Below are 13,371 nucleotides of genomic sequence, written 5' to 3' on the forward strand. Positions count from 1 at the left end.
TTGTGCTCCTTGGCACTTTATAGTGGCTCTTTTGTCCCTTCTCCTGGCATCAGACACAATCATCAATCACAGTCCCATAACATTCATCAATAAATTGCAGGTTTCCATTGTCTAAGGCTTTTTGGTAAGCATTAAAATTATAGCAATTATATATATATATATATATGTATATATATATAAACATATTACTATAGAATAAAAAATCAATATTAATTGTGTCCTTTAAGTATAAGAAATAAGAAAAGGAAAAAATAAGATATTCTAATCAAAATTAAAAGAAAAGCAATAATAAAATTTAAAAATTCAGTAATTCAATGTGTTCCCCAAAATAGTATCCACTTGTCTATGGACTATTATCTCCAATGCATGTGGCAGGATATAGTCAATCAGTTTTAATAGAAGATGCTCTCTTTATATGTGAGCAATGAATCCAAGAGTCCTTCTCTCCATTTTTTACAGATGTTGGAGTTAGCAATATTTGGAATGGCTCTTCCCAGGAAGACTGAGTTTCTCCAGTGCACTGGAAGTATTATATATACACCTTGTCTCCTGGGTTCAGGTCATGAATTGAAAAGTCTAGTGGTCCTGCTTGTACATGTAAAAAATAGACTTGAATACAGGACTACAATCCCCACAAGCCTTTGCTCCACTTCCCCAAAATGCTTTGTAATCTCATGGGAATTCTGAGGTGGGCAAAGATCGAGGAAGGATTTAAGCTGGTGGCAAAGGTTTTTGGGCTCTCTTTTGGACTTCTGTTTTGGAGCAGACGCGTCTCTTGCGTGATGTGAGGTTATTTTGTCTAGGTCTCTGGCCTAGGCACATGTTTCTTACTTGTATATTCTTTAATCTTTAACCTTTAATAAACATCTAAAAATATAATACGCCTTGCAGAGAGAAACTAATTTCTACCTGCCTCAGTTTCCCCATATTCCCTGGTTTTGATCTTTACATACTGCAGCTCTGGAGTCATGGAGTTCATGCAGTTTGTGCTGTAATTCCTGTATATAGGAAGCAATAGAAGTATCTCCCTCTAATAGTGATACATATGCAGAGGAGAAAGGCTTAGCCTGTATAGGTTTATGTATAATAAAGTTTCTCCAATTGTGAGATGTGTAGGTCTCCTATGGGCCTGATTCTAAGATTAATAGGGACAGAGGGAGAATTTCAGGCCATTTTAAATGTGTCTCAGTGTATAATTTGCCAATCATTGTTTTAAGTTCTTCAGGTAGCTGGAGAGCAGAGAGAACTTCAATAATAATTTGTGCATTAGCTATAGATTTTCTAGCTGAAGTTAAAAATATGTTTTGGAGCCATAATATAACCACTGACTGAGAAGTGACAAAAGCATATCTAGAATCTGTATAAATTTTTGCCTTTTTATCCTTGGCAATTATACAGGCATATTTCAAGGCTAATGAAACAGGGCTACTATTCAGTTTTCACCTTGAGCACAAATATTTGAGGGCAATGAAGCTGACCATTCAGTGGTGAATTCTTTGACTACAGCAGCTCCAGTGTAGCATACGCTATCCTTCATAAAAGAAGAACCATCAGTAAATAAGACTAGATCTGGGTTGTTTAAGGGAGTGTCCAAGAGATTATCTCAAGGCTTTTCTGCCACGGACACTAGTGTTTCACAACTGTGTAATGGTTCTCCCGAAGTTGGTAAATCTGGAAGCAAAGTGTCAGGGTTAAGAATTGTACAGAATTTTAAAGTGATATTTCCTTTGTTTAACAGGGTTATTTTATACCTTATAATTCGCTGAACATAAAATGACTGTGTTCTATACCTTAGCAACAATGCTTCTACCTCATGTGGACACATATTGCTAATGGGCATCCCAATATTAGACCAACAGTTTTTGTCACTAGTAAAGCTGTGACAGCTATGCCTGTAAGACATAGTGGTGCTCCTGAAGCTACTGGGTCCAGCTGAGCCAAATAATAAGCAACTGGGTGCTGAGAAGGTCCCAAAGTTTGAGTTAAAACACCTGAAGCTACCCATTTACATAAAAATAAAGTGGCTTGTTGTAATCTGGTATGCATATAGCAGGGGCAGACAGGATAGCCTGTTTTATATCTGACAGAATTGACAGGTATTTTGGCTCTAATTTAAGTGGTTCAGAGACTAAATTCCTTGTCAGTGCTATAAGGGGCTGAGTAATTTCCACATAGCAAGGGATCCATTGTCTACAAAACCCTTTTTTTTAAACCCTTACCTTCTGTCTTGGAGTCAATACTGTGTATTGGCTCCAAGGGAGAAAGAGTGGTAAGGGCTAGGCAATGGGGGTCAAGTGACTTGCCCAAGGTCACACAGCTGGGAAGTGTCTGAGGCCAGACTTGAACCTAGGACCTACAAAACCCTTTTGCTCCTAAAATTACTCTTAAATGTTTCTTAGTGGTAGGAGCTCTTAATTTTACTTGGGAGAAATAGAATGGGCACCAACAATTAGAATGAATAGCAAATATTGTACTTTGTGGAGACACCACTGAACCTTTTCCTTTGAGATCTTATGCCCTCTTTTATACAGTTCCAAGAGATGTTTACTATCTTCTTGACAGACTTCTGGGTCTGTTAGCCAAGAGTAGATCATCTATGTATTTGATGAATTTGTTGTTTTTAATTTTATATTATCTGTGTCTTGGCTCAAAATCTGTGCAAATAAACTGGGGCTTTCCATGAACCCTTGGGGCAAAGAACTCATGAATACTTTGAGTCTTTCCAGGTGAAATCAAAGATATGCCTGCAATCCTCATATATAGCTATAGAAAAGATGGCTGAGCACCAGTCCACTACTTTAAAGTATGTAGCTTTGCTAGGAAAAGAAGAAATAATAGTATTTATGTTGGAAACTATGGAGTATCTCTTGATAACATGATTGTTCACAGCTCCCAAATCCTGTAGGAATCTATAGAGGTACTTGCCATTGGGCCCCAATTTTGGTTTTTTAATGGACAGGATGGGAACATTTTATTCAGATTTACAGGGAATTATAATGCCCTGGCTGATTAATTAGTTTATTACCAGAGTAATGCCCTCGATTGCCTTGTTTGAGAGAGGATACTGAGGAATGGAAGGAGGTGGGCTAAATTTAGTTTTAATCTGCACAGGAATAGTTGATTTAAGTAAGCCTACTTTGGAAGAAGATGTGGCCTAAAGAGACTCTGGTCTATCCATGGGCATTGCAAAGGTGGGAGGCTCTTTCACCTCCTGGCTCTCTGAGAGAAGTACTGGGTGTAAATTTAAAGATTCCTCGGGTACTTCCAGTGCTATAAAGCTATCTGGGGCACAAATTATTGTGGTCTAAAATACAAAAAAAATATAAATATGGAAAGAAGAACAAAAGGAGATAGAGATATATAGTAAGAAAATACAGGGAAGAGAAGAGGGAGGTAAGAACTGACTATATTCCTTTATTAACATGTCAAACAATACAATGAAAATAAAAGTAGATAAGTAGGGACAATATTTGCATCAAAATTTTCATTTCTAGGATACATAGGAAACACTTTTTAATTTATGAGACTGAGTCTTTCCTCAATTATAACTATTCAAAAGATATAAATAAGCAAGTTTCAGAAGAAGAAATCGAATTTATCAATCATTATATAAACTGCTATAAATTTGCAATAGAGACATGCAAATTAAAACATCTCTAAGATTTTTTTCATCCTTAAGAAATTGGCAAAGTTGACAAGAAAAGGAAAATGATTAATGTTGAAAGGAGTATAAGAAAAAAATGTACATGGATATAATGTCTGTTGAGTTGTGAGCTAGTCCACCCATTATGCAAAACAATTTGGATTTATTTATGAAAAAGTTATAAATAGGCTGCTAATAACAGAAAGAAAAATAGAGAAATATGGTCATTCAATTTAACCTTTTTTAAGGGAACATAAATGTAAAGAAAAAAATAATAGGTGCAGGAGATGTCTACTTCCCATTCCATATAAGCAGTTCCTGACTTAGTAGATAGAACTTTGCAAGGGGATTTTTAACAATAGAAGATGGGAACAGAGCCATAAAGAAACTGGATGCTAGGAATCAAAAGCCATTCATGACCAGACTGGGTAATAGAAGTCAAGTACCTGAGGGAAAATACTCAGGAAGAATGGGCCAAAGATAAGTACCACTATATTTAATGATTTTTTTCCTCTACTATATTCATAGTCTATCTGACTGGGTTCCTATTATCTTTAACACCATATATAGTTTCTTGATCTCTGTAATATAGTCTAACAACACAAGGAGTTCAAACTTATCACCTCTTTCCTAAACTATTTCATTATAGCACTTATTGGTCTGTTTACCTCTAGTGTCTTACAACTCCAATCCTTCATTCATATTGTTATACAGGTCATTTTCCTAAAAGACTATACTGATCACTTCACTCTCCTGCTCGAAACATTTATTGTCTCCCCAATATCTGCCAAGAAAAATAAAAATGCTTTATCTAAGCATTAAAATGTAACTGTCAATCAATAACCTTACTGCACTTGAAGTTCAGTGATAAGATACCAACCTGATATCTTAAAGAGGTACTTTTAGTGAATACTTCTAAATTATTTTTAGAATATCTACACAAAAATATGTATATACATTTTGTAGATGTATATACATATACATGTATATATATTTAATTATACATGTATTCATTCATATGTGCATGCATACATAATTTATTTAAATAGGCAAAATACATTGTTGCTAGATACCCTCCCAGCTCTCATTCTCTATGCTCATACCACTTTCTTCTTCTCTTCCAGGCTTTCTATGATTTTCTGCTAAACCAAACTTCACCCAGTGATGAGAGATATGATATCTCTACTGGATTAGTGCACCTCCAAAATTGCCACTACATTATCTAACCAGGTGAGCCATCAGGAAAAAATTGATTTAATTAAAATAACTAACCACAATGTGAGGTTTAATAAAAGCAAATTACTCTTTAGTGCAATTTTAGCAAGTCTACCAAAGCAGACTGAAATATTTGGCAGATTATTGTGGGGAGATGTCTTCAGGATGGGAACCTCTAAGTCTCCCTTATCTCTACTCAATTTTTTATAGTTTCTGTTTTTACTATTTCATCTCTTCTACCATTTGTTCATTCATGAATTCTCTAAAATTAAAAAATGCAATAATAGAAGTCTTAGTGGTCGTAAGTAGGAGCTCAAGTTTTGGGACTTCTGGAATAGCATAAAAGGCATAGAATACTGAACTTGTAGTCAGAATGATCTGGATCTTTTCTTAGACTCTTATTAGTTAAGTGATAAAGGAAAAGTCATATAACCTTTGTGACTCTATTTCCTCAACTATAAAATAGCATAATAGCATCTCTACTACACTGGCTTTCAGTAAGACTTAAATTAATCATTTTAGTCAACGAACTTTGCATATAAATATTTCTATTGTTATTGATTCTTAAGTATCTCTGATATGATTTTATATTTCTTTCTTTGTCTAGTGAAATTTATATTCCTGGAATTTTTGTTTTAAAACTCATGGTGGGAAAGAAGGAGGATCTGAATTTATGCCCAATTTCTAATTTCCTTGAATGCTTAAAAGTAATTTCTTGCACTTGCTTGAGGACGAAAACATTTGGTTGATCTTGATTCAGTGGGAGAACCTGGAAAGAAAGATGCCAATTTATGTGGCAATAGAGCACCATATGTGCAGAAATTAGACACAGGACCAAAACATGTGCTTCTCCAATCAGACATTCTGCCTTTGAATGTGGAGAGATATGTCTTTAGCTTATGGCTCTGCTGCATCCCATTGTGTCGGATACTTCTGTAGGTTCCCTAGATTTCATAAATCTGTGTAAAAAGTTAATTCCTCATTTCATCATCATATGTTGGTATGTAGGGGACCTTTCTGTTAATGAACAAACACAAGCTGTGTTTTGTCATCTATGCCATCTTTTTTTCCCACCACTTTTTGGTTATATGAAAGACATATTGTGAGATGTTAACTTCTTACCAATTCAACTCAATTCTCCTTAACAAGTCAATAATTGTTTGCTGAGAACCTCTGATGCCCACAAGTGAGCATGTTCTGGCACTTTACAATGTTTATAGATACATAGATAAAGAGAGAGAAAGGGAGATAGATAGATAGATAGATAGATAGATAGAGAGAGAGAGAGAGAGAGAGAGAGAGATAGACAGACAGATAGACCAATATGTAGATAAGTTGAACCTGTTTTCCCTTTTCTCCTTTTATAATAAATATTTTCTACCAAGAATCAAGGAAAATAAATTTTTCAAATAACTTGTTTCCTATGAATTTAGTCCCTAAAAAGCATCTTTAAAATGTACCTATGGCATTTTTTAAAGTTTAATATGCATTATTGACATTTTCTGCCTTATTTAAATCTAAGCAATCAACAAAACAATCAATTAGGCCTTAATTGTAAATTTTACTGAATTCCAAATTGTAAAATGCTCACACTGAAAATTTATCAGTTTTGAATCGTAACCGGCTCCAAAACACCCCTGGGAGGAAAGTACATAGTACCAGAGAGTAGATAGAACAATTTTGGGGGGATATAATTATTATAATAAGGTCAGGGGGTGGGATTGGACCAACATGGCACATGTGATAACTTCTAATACCTAATATTATTTCCCTCACATTGTTCCCTGCACAGCCTAATATTTCTAAGAAAAGGCATAGCAAGGGGAAATAAAAAGGGAAATGGGATAAAATTTCTACAGACAATAACATAAAAAATGGTTGAAAAATGAAAACTAAAGATTTTTTGGGTGTGTTGCTTTAAAAAGAAGAAAATAAAATTCAAAATAGACTAAAAGGGAAGAGAAAGAACAAAAATGCAGTGAAAAAATTTTAGAAAAGAATACAGCAAAATTAAATCAAGAAAATGTAGAGGTTGGAAAGAAAAAAAGGAAAAGAGAATCTTGAACTATCTATTTTCCTGAATGTGGAAAGAGAAAGAACAAAAGAAGGGGGAAAATATAGAACCAAATATTACTAATTTAAGCAAAATTCATTAATTCGAAGAACCATGTTGGGGAAACAGTCTCTGGGAATAGACTATCTTCAAAGTATTTTAAAAAGAGAATAAATTACAAGGAAATGAAGTACTGACTTAAAAGAGGATGGATTTTTTTTCTTCAAAACAATTAATAGTGAGAAAAACTGAGCAAAATTAAAGCCTGAGTCATCACTTTAAATGATGTTACATGAAATAATGCACTAAAAGAAGGGTGTGACAGAATTGATCACAAATCTGTTGTACACAAGAAATAAATGTTAACACAAATACATGCATATTGAAAATGAGAGGCTGGAATAAAAATTGTTGCATATAAAAGATCTAGAAAAACAAAAGTTATGATGTTTTCAGAAATAACACATTAAAAATTCACAATATCTCTACAAATAAGTGAGTTGATTCTATTAGGTTTAAGGAAACTATAATCAATACACCATCCCTGAAAGATTGGAAAAGCTCAAAATAAAATACTGAGGATAAAAAAGGAAAACTTTGAGTTGTGATAAAAGCTGGGATTTGTCTGATAAGCTAGATGTGGATACAAATATAACTCACTAACAAATTTGGACTTTTAAAAAGAGATGCCACCACAGCAAATGGAAGCAATTGCTAGGTTAAAAAAAATTAGAATAAGAGCATCTATTAAAATGGCATCAGGAATGTTAAGGTTTATAAGGTATTAAGTTAGTGGAGTAAATTAAGGATAATCATAAAAAGAGGTTGTTTTTTGGTTTGGTTTTTGTATTTGTTTACTCAAAGAAAATAAAGGATCTTTACTTGCAGTGAATGGGAGGGTGACAATTGACAATCTAGAGAAGGACAGGCTGCTAGTTTTTGGTCATTTCATTTTCATTTCATTTCAAAGATGTGAACTTTACATTGGAAATTATATATCAAAACCAAAAGCTTATCTGGAAGTTGATGGCTCCTTCTCTCTCCACTTGCCGGTTCAGTTAAGAATAACACATAGATACATTTTAAGGTCCCTGTTAAATCTGATTATGTCTTTCCAGGTTTCTGTACTAATATTTAGTTACATTCTCACTCTGAACTTCCTTCAGTGCATGGGCATTCTCACTCTGGAACAACCATGAGCATCTTTTTACCACTCATCTCCATTTCCCTTTGATTACTTCTATTTTGAGAGGCCTAAACTAGTCATCCTCCATTTTCTTCTTGACTCCGCTTTGCACTCCTTTAATTTCACTGTATCTTTTGCCACCCCTATCCCCACCCCATACACACATTTTTCAACTCCTTTTAAATTGGGAGTTCCTTAAATGTGAGAATTTCATTTTTTAGCTTTTATTTGTATCACCAGTGCTCTGCATAGAACCTGGCAGAGAGTATTTGATTAACAAATGATTATTTCCTGATGAATTAAGCCATCCTGTTGGATGAAATATACCCTTGGATCCCAAAAGAAGAGGAATATCTGATTTCTGAATCACTGTCAATTATATGTGAAAGGTCATGGAATTTAAGAGACATGCCATAGAGAGAGGTGAAATGGTGATTTTATTTTCCAATTAAAAAATTAAAAAAAAATAAAGAGGACAAAATATACTAGAAATAGAACACTACAGTTACCTTCAATTTCTAGTGAAAATTTATATCAAATTATCTAGAATGGGAAATGGTTCTCATAAAAAATCTCCATGATGCATTAAAAAAGAAATTATGACAGATAAAACTTGGCAGAATTATTAACTCATAGGTTAGAAGAATTCCTTGAAAATAGTTTACCTATCAAAAACACTATGACAGAAACTTGGCATAAACCAACATCTCTTATCATATACTAAGATAAAGTGAAAATAGGAACATGATTCAGACATAAAGAGTAACAATGTAAGGAAATTGGGGGAGAATGGAATAGTTTATCTGTGAAATCTATGTATAAGGGAATAATTATGATGAAATAAAAGGTAGAAAGCATTCCAACATAAAAAGTGGATAATTTTTATTTTATTTTATTAAATTAAAAATTTATAAGCCAAAGGAATGCAACCAAGATTAGAAAGAAAGCAGAAAGATGAAAAAAAATCTCATGGCCTCATTTCTTAAATATATAAAGAATGGTGCTAAATTCATAAGAATTCAAGTCATTCCCCCATTGATAAGTGGTCAAAGGTTATGAAAAGCCAGTTTTCAGATGAAGAAATCAATGCTCTCTAGGCATATGAAAAAAATACACAAAATCACTAATACAATTGCAAATTAAAGTAATTCTGAGGTATCACAATTTTCATATAAGATTAGCTAATATCAGCTAATAACAGAAAAGGAAAATGAAAAATGTTGGAGGGGATTTGGGAAAATTGGGACATTAATATACTGTTGGTGGAGTTTTGAACAAATGCAACCATTCCAGAAAGCAATTTGGAACTCTGCCCAAAGGGTGATAAAACTATGTATACCCTTTGAGACAGCAACACCACTACAAGGTCTGTATCTGAAAGAGATAAATAAAAGGAGGGGGAAGACATATTTGATAAAAAAAATATTCATAGCAATTCATTTTTGGTGGCAAATAATTGGAAATTTAGAAAATGGAGAATGTCTGAACAAGTTGCAACATATAATTGTGATTTAATGCTACTGTGCTATTAGAGAGGTGAACAGGATGATTTCACAAAACCTATAAAGATTTACATGAACTAATGCAAAGCAAAGTAAGTGGAACTAAGCAGTATTTTCTGACAATCAACTGTGAGTAACTTACTTATCAGCAATACAATGATCTAAGAAAATTCTGAAGAACTTTTAAAAATTCTTATCCACTTCCAGAGAAAGAACTAATGGAATCTGAATGTAGATCAAAACAAGTTATTTTCACTTATTTTCTTCCATGAGAAATGTGTTTTGCATAATAATAATTCATGCATGAACTATAGGAAATTGCTTACCACCTCAGGGAAGAGAGACAGAAAGGGAGATGATATAGAACTAAAGATTTTAGAAAATTAATCTTGATTATTTCTACATGAAATTGGTAAAACAAATACTGAAAAAATTAAAGAAACTAGTTTACCAAGGTGAAAGCAAAGCTTTTGCCAACTTAGCCAATACTTTTCCTACAGATAAGTTAGAGAGATATCAATTAGATTACTTAACTTAATCATATGTACTCAGAACTTGTTGAATGGCAGTGCTCAAAGGGTATATTATAATAATTCAATGACAATATGGCAGGTAGAGTCCAGTGAAATTCCATGGGCATCTGTGTTTGCCACTCTGTTGTAGATGTTTTTTGCCAATGACCTTGATAAATACATAAATGCTATTCTTGTTATGTTTGAAAATAATTCAAAGCTGAAAGAGGTAGCAAATATAATGTTTCACAAAGTCAGAATGCAAAAGGACTTTGAGAGGTTAGAACAGTGATGGTGAACCTTTTAGAGACATGGTGCCAGGCCCTGCCCTCACCCCATTCTCTCAGACCAAGTGCAGACATCTTCTGCCCTCCCCTCAACCCACACAGGGGAGGGAGAAAGCCCTCCCATTGGGTTATTGGGCAGAGGAGTGGGTGAAGTGAGGAATGTCCTCAGCAATCATAGAGAGGGGAAGGGGAATGACCCAAGCACTCTCCCCTCCCCTCCAGCTCTGCTGCCTGTGATCTACTCACTTTAAGCACGATGCGCTGCTATTGGACGACTGAGCAGAAGGGTAGGTAATGTGAAAAAATGTTGTCAGTCACAATAGAGAGGAGGAAGGGAGCATCTTTGACTGTGTCCCTCTGCCTGTCTACTAACAAAGTCTGGAAGTGGAGGTCACCACCTGCCCACAGAGAGCACTCTGCATTCCATCTTTGTCATCCATGCCAAAGTTCCACCATCACTGGGATAGACCATTGGAATTCCTCTAATTAGGTTAAATTTAATCAAGATAAAAATAAATTCATTCTTTAGTACAAAATGAACTTGAAGCAATAGAGAAATTAGGAAAGAGGAAAAATAATAACTTGGGGAAAATATCAAAGAAAGCAAAACTTTTTTTACCATTAGTTCTGAAAAAAAGATGAGGTAGGACTTCCGGTCAAGATGGCAGCTTAGAGAAAGCTAAAGTTCAGAGCTCCAGAAACCCTTCTTTACTGGTCTCAAACTGAATGCTCCTAGGGAACCGAAATTCAAATCAAACAACAGAATAGACCCTGGGAACACTCCTCTTGGACCTGGATCAAAAGGTACGGCCCCCCCAAAAGTCACAACCTGAGATCATTTGGATCTAAGGGGTAGGCAAAAGGAAGGTCCCAGGACCCATCCCACCCCAACCCAGAGTGCCGAATCTGAGGCAGCAACAGGAACCCCAGGGCAGGCAAAAGGGCCTTGGGAGCCGGCTATTCTGAAGGCTGCACCCTGAAAACAACCTGAGCCAGTTGCGGGGGTACCCAGACAACAGGGAAACAGAGAGAGACAGGAGGAGCCTGTAGACCCCTGACCAGATACTTCCATCTGAGTCTCACTGAAGCTCCCTGCCTCAGGGAATACTCACTCTGAGGTTAATCCTATCAACAGCCCACAGAGCTCCTGGAAGCCACGGCCCCTCCACCCTCAGAGTGCAGGCTCCTCTGGCCAGCAAAGGCACTGAAATACATCTGAGAGTGTCAAGCCAGGCTCAAAGCATAGAAGTAAGGCAACAGAGAAGCATTGGGAAGGAACTGAGGAGGGTAGTAACACTGAAACACCAAAACACCAGCAATTCCAGGCTTCCTGGGGAAGACAGATAATTTGCCTGGGGCTAAAGCCACTGAATAACAGACAGATAATAGAAGAGCCAGCCCCCTCACTCAGATAGAGATGGCAAACAGCACGGAAACAAAAAAAAAGCCTCAAAACAACAAGAAAAACTAGAAGGGGGCAACTTTGGACACATTTTATGGAGCAAAAATACAAAATACAGAAGAGATAGAAGAGGAAACACAAGCAAATGCGCCAAAACCTTCCAAAGGAAATGGAAACTCTCCACAAACTTTTGAAGAATTTGAATTGAAAATGATCAAAAAGATGGAAGCCTTCTGGCAGGAAAAGTGGGAATTAATGCAAAAGAATTTCACGCAACTACAAAACCGGTTTGACCAAACTGGAAAGGAAAATCAGGCTTTAAAGGTCAGAATTAGGCAACTGGAAGACAACGAGCAGGTAAAAGAGCAAGAATCAATAGAGGAAAACCAAAAGACCAAGAAATTAGAAGAGAACATGAACTACCTCACTGACAAGATGACAGACTTGGAAAATAGAGGAAGAAGATATAATTTAAGAATAATTGGACTACCAGAAAATCCAGAAAATAAACAGCAAACTCACCATCATAATACAAGATATAATCAAAGAAAATTGCCTAGAGATTGTAGAACAAGGGGGCAATACAGGCACTGAAAGAGTTCACAGAACACCCTCTACAATAAATCCCCAAAAGTCAACTCCCAGGAATGTAATTGCCAAATTCCAAAGCTTTCAAGCAAAAGAAAAAAATCCTACAAGAAGCCAGAAAAAGAAGATTTAGATAAAAAGGAATGCCAATCAGGGTCAAACAAGACCTTGCAAGTTCCACTCTAAATTTTCGTAAGACATGGAACATGATTTTCAGAAAGGCAAGAGACCTAGGTCTTCAACCAAGAATCAGCTATCCAGCAAAACTGACTACATACTTCCAAGGGAAAGTATGGGCATTCAACAAAATAGAAGATTTCCAACTTTTTGCAAAGAAAAGACCAGAGCTCTGTGGAAAGTTCTATATCTAAAAACAAAGAGCATGGAATACCTGAAAAGGTAAATATGATGGAAAGGGAAAAGGAGAAAATTGTTATCTTTTCATTTATTTGAACTCTCTTCTACTACATTTATATCAATCTATATATATTAATATATGGAAAATGTAATGTGTAAATAGGGGGAAAAGAAAAACTAAATAGCATAAACTTTCTCACACAAAGATTCACATAGGAAGGGGAGGGAAGAGAACTCCTATAAGGAGAGGAAGAGAGTTTTTATTTAAACTTACTCTCAGGGAAATCAACTCTGAGAGGGAAGAACATCCAGATCCACTGGGATCTTGAATTTTATCTTACCCAACAAGGGTAGGGAGAAGGGAAAACAAAGGGGGGGGAAGGGGAGGGAAAACAAAAGAAAAGGGATGGAGAGGGGGAGGAGGGGGAGGGAACAAAAAAGGAGGGGCTAAAAAGGGAAACATATCAAGGGAGGGGACAAGGGGGACTGATTTAAAGTAAATCACTGGATGAAAAGGTTAGAGCTAAAGAAGAAAGGTTAGAATTAGGGAAGGATATCAATATGCCAGAGAATTCACAAGTCACAATCATAACTTTGAACGTGAATGGGATGAACTCACACATAAA

The sequence above is a fragment of the Monodelphis domestica genome, chromosome 4 (assembly GCF_027887165.1).
Source record: "Monodelphis domestica isolate mMonDom1 chromosome 4, mMonDom1.pri, whole genome shotgun sequence".
In the NCBI taxonomy this organism is placed as follows: Eukaryota; Metazoa; Chordata; class Mammalia; order Didelphimorphia; family Didelphidae; genus Monodelphis; species Monodelphis domestica.